General features: G+C 44.2%; 1 pseudogene; it reads right to left on the reverse strand.

Annotated features, from left to right (window-relative positions):
- Positions 1-728: 728 nt before the first annotated feature.
- On the reverse strand, positions 729-1,402 carry LOC112616970 (annotated as a pseudogene).
- Between the last annotated feature and the right edge of the window lie 3,128 nt (positions 1,403-4,530).

Genomic DNA, 4,530 nt, shown 5'->3' on the forward strand with positions numbered 1-4,530 from the left:
GCTTAAATGGAAGGTGCCAAGGCAAGGCAATGGGGAGAAATGGAAGCATTGCTTTTTTTCTTTTTTTTTTTTTTAAAGACGGAGTCTCGCTCTGTCGCCCAGGCTGGAGTGCAGTGACCGGATCTCAGCCCACTGCAAGCTCCGCCTCCCGGGTTCACGCCATTCTCCTGCCTCAGCCTCCCGAGTAGCTGGGACTACAGGCGCCTGCCACCTCACCCGGCTAGTTTTTTGTATTTTTTTTTTTTGGTAGAGATGGGGTTTCACCATGTTAGCCAGGATGGTCTCGATCTCCTGACCTCGTGATCCGCCCATCTCGGCCTCCCAAAGTACTGGGATTACAGGCTTGAGCCACCGCGCCCGGCCCACATTAATAATTTTTTAAAATTGTATCTTAAAATGCTGCATGGCACAAAGCTATAGTGTATAAAGTATTGGTAGGTACAAAGGGAAAAGTCTGTACAACTTTTAGCAAAAATGCTTTTGCAGAAAAGCAAATTAAAATAGTGCAAACAGAATACCGAGGTGACTACAGCTAGACATCAGAGCTACAACTTCTCATATCTGTGTCAGAAAATCGTGTTTATCCAGAATAGACTAAAATTTCAGGACAAAACATGGACTTTTTAACAGTTCTTACTTTACCCATTTTAAGTTATTTTTATCTCCCCCACCACCCGGTTCAGTAATTCAGCAAGATCCAGCAGAAAGAGGACTACCTTTAGAATTGGCTATTTAATGTTTCTTCCTATGGTGAGACTGTCATGGAGCCTGGACATTGCAGGCTCATGCATCCATGACCAATGTCCCACTCGGGTCAAAACTCAGCAATAGACTTGGTGAACTGGGCTTCCCGCTGCTGTTTTGTTCTCCTACTGATGCAGGTCAGCTTCAGGGTGTATTTGCCATCCAACCTTTTAAGACTGGAGGGCAGCTCCCAGATACCACCAGAATCCACTCCTGTAGGCTCTTTTCTGTGGGCCACGAGAAAGATGGTGATCTCAGATAAGGTCTAAATGGTCAGAATTCCCATCATCACAGAACAGGATATGATGCACAAAGCCAAAACGGGCTTGGACTCTGGAAAGGGATGCGTGTAATCCCAAGTCACAGCCACTATGGCAAAGCAACAGGAGATTGTATAGATAGTGAGGTGACCGTCGATTAGACAAAAATTCTCCACATACTTGTATTTTTCCAGAAGTGCCTTTTTGGCGGAATCATCCAGAGTTTTTCACAGCTGATCCATCCCACTTGTGAGTTTTTACAGGCATATCATCTGTCTGCCATTTATCCAACACGCCGCTACGGCCTCTGCCTGTCCCGCAGCTGGAACCCCCGCCAGCCCCACCACCGCCACCACCACCACTGCGGTGCCTCCCGCCCGGGCAGCTGCTGCCGCCATCGTGTCCACCTCTGCGTCTCCCTCCATAGGATATCTTTGTGATCTTCTGTTAGGCAATGTTTTCTTTGATAGATACCAAAAACACTATTTCTGAAAAAAAGAATAATTTGACTTTAAGCATTTAAAAATTTCCCTTGAATTGACACCATTAAGAGAACGAAAATATAAGCCACAGACTGAAATAAAATATTTACAAGTCATATACTTGTATCCAGAATATTTAAAGAATTTTCAAAACTTGGCCGGGCGCGGTGGCTCAAGCCTGTAATCCCAGCACTTTGGGAGGCCGAGACGGGTGGATCATGAGGTCAGGAGATCGAGACCATCCTGGCTAACACGGTGAAACCCCGTCTGTACTAAAAAATACAAAAAAAAAAACTAGCCGGGCGAGGTGGCGGGCGCCTGTAGTCCCAGCTACTCGGGAGGCTGAGGCAGGAGAATGGCGGGAACCCGGGAGGCGGAGCTTGCAGTGAGCTGAGATCTGGCCACTGCACTCCAGCCTGGGAGACAGAGCGAGACTCCGTCTCAAAAAAAAAAAAAAAAAAAAAAAAAAGAATTTTCAAAACTCAGTAACAGGAAAACTCTGTTTTTAATTGGGCGAAAGATTTGAACACAAAACTTCCCCAAGGCCGTAATATGAATGACAAAGCACATGGTGCTCAACATCATTTACCATCAGGGATCCACAAGCAAAAGCCACAATAAGATAGCATGGCACCCATGTTAGAAAGGCTACAATAAAAAATGATTTGCAATGTAAACCAGGCATAGTGGCTCACACCTGAAATCCCAGCACTTTGGGAGTCCAAGGAGGCAGAAGGATTGTTTGAGGCCAGGAGTTTGAGACCAGCCTGGGCAACCTATGTCTAAAAAAATAGATTTTTAAAAAGATGAACAACACCAAGTGTTGGTGAAGATGTGGGAGAACTGGAAGTCTCATCCATTGCTAATGGGGATGAAAGATGATGCCACATCACCAAGCAGTTTGGCAAACCTTCTGATGCTGAGTAGGTACTTTTGATATGACCCAACGCTCTCACTCCCCGATTCTTACCCAAGAGTAATGAAAGCAAGACTCTGTCTCTAAAAAAAAAATTAAAAGGAAGATGAACAATACCAAGTGTTGGTGAAGAGGTGGGAGAATTGAAAGTCTCATCCATTGCTCATGGGGATGAAAGATGATGCCACATCGGCAAGCACTCTGGCAAAGCTTCAGATGCTGAGCATATGCTTATCATATGACCCAGCACTCCCACTCCCAGGTTCTTACCCAAGAGCACTGAAAACAATGTGTGTGCACATGTAGCAGGTGTTTTTCTTTGCTAGAGATTCCACAAGCAGGAACCACACATGGGGTGTTGAAACAAGAAATGTGTTTTCTCACATATCTGGAGGCTGGAAGTCCCAGAGCACAGTGTCTGCAGGGTTGGTTTCTCCCAAGGCCTCTCTCCTTGCCTTGTACACGGCCACCTGTTCTCTGTGTCGTCCCACGGTCTTCCCTCTGTTTGTGTCTCTGTCATCATCTCTCCTTCTTATAAGGACACCAGTCACTCTGGATTAGGGTTTACCGTAATAGCCTCATCTAACATCAGTTACCTCTTTCAAGACCCTGTCTCCTCATACAGTCACATTCTAGGTCACTGGGTGTCAGGATGTCAACCTATGAATTTGGAAGAGGATATAGTTCAGCCCATAATACAAGGATTGGGAGGAAGGGTGATGTCCCACCACTGAGATCCTATTCCATGTCCAGGCATTCTTAATGTACCGTTACTCAGAACTGACTAGTAATGAACTTGAATTTTGTTTGAGAATAAATTGGATGTCAACAAGGTCTTTGTTCGTCCTATGAATTTTGCTTCACTTTCCCACAGGAAACAGATGATGCCCCAAGTCTATCTTCACTTGGGTAAGTTTGTAAGTTTAATGGGAATGTTTTATCTGTCTGAAACATAGTTGTACCCTTGCCTGAACTCGAATTACTTAGGAAAATACGTCCTCTATTTAATGTCTTCCAAGAAGCTGATGACATAATGGAAAGTAGAAATGTTTCACTTAACATTTATAGCCATTCATGTAGCGTATTGCACTTATCTTACTTGAAAAAATTACAGAATTCTTCATAAATAACATTTGAACATATACACAAAAATAAGGCCAAGTGTAGTTATTTTCTTGCTTTAAGCACATGTAATGTTGTGAGCCTGAATGTATTTTAATGTTTCTAATAGTGATTCATTGAGAATTAGGTCTTGTTGTTTCAACTCTAAATATATCCACTAATGACAGCTCTGCCCCAACACTGCACAATTCCAGCCCAACTGCACACCACTTTTTCACCCTCCAAACTACAAAAGCTGAAAGAGGACCATTATAAAGAGGACCATGATCCGGTTTTAAGCATACATTCTAAAGGGTACCCTGTTCCTTGATGAAATAATATTGTGCAGCCATAATAAATGCATATTCTTTTGTTATGCATTTGTTATGAATCTCAAGTACAGAGAATCTCAAGTACAGGATACACTTGTCACAGAACATAGAGTAATAGGAAATCTACTCACACATGATGCTAAGTTATTTACTCTTTGTTTGCAATTTCATTTTCCTTTCCATAAAATGAAGACATACTAACTTTATATTTTAAAAAGCAACTTTAGACATCATTTCCCAGGGTTTCAGGGTTTAGATATTGCATTCCTACCCTCTACAATAAGTTTCATCCAGAACCATTTAATACAGTCTAAAATGAAATGAAATGGAAAGATAAGAATCATTGTCTCAAAGCACTCCAGGTGCACAGACACAGGCATGCATGTGTGCACACACACACACTCTCTCGCACACAGTCAAATGCACACACACTCTCTCTCACACTGACACAGCCTCCTTCCTGCCCTCACATCACATCCCGGTCCCCACCCTGCCTGCCATACTCCTCCTGTCACTGCAGGGAGTCCCAGCTGGCCCCACAGGGGAAGCGCCCACCTCAGCCTGCACAGAACAGCCCCGTCCTCTACTCTGGGCACCCAGCAGCTGCAGCTGTCCTGGCCCAGGACCTCTGGGGTCTCTGCCACCATTCCAGTAGGTCATGCTGCTGAACGGGGCCAGATGGCCAAACTAGGGAG

This window comes from Theropithecus gelada, unplaced genomic scaffold (assembly GCF_003255815.1).
Source record: "Theropithecus gelada isolate Dixy unplaced genomic scaffold, Tgel_1.0 HiC_scaffold_1522, whole genome shotgun sequence".
Classification (NCBI taxonomy): domain Eukaryota; kingdom Metazoa; phylum Chordata; class Mammalia; order Primates; family Cercopithecidae; genus Theropithecus; species Theropithecus gelada.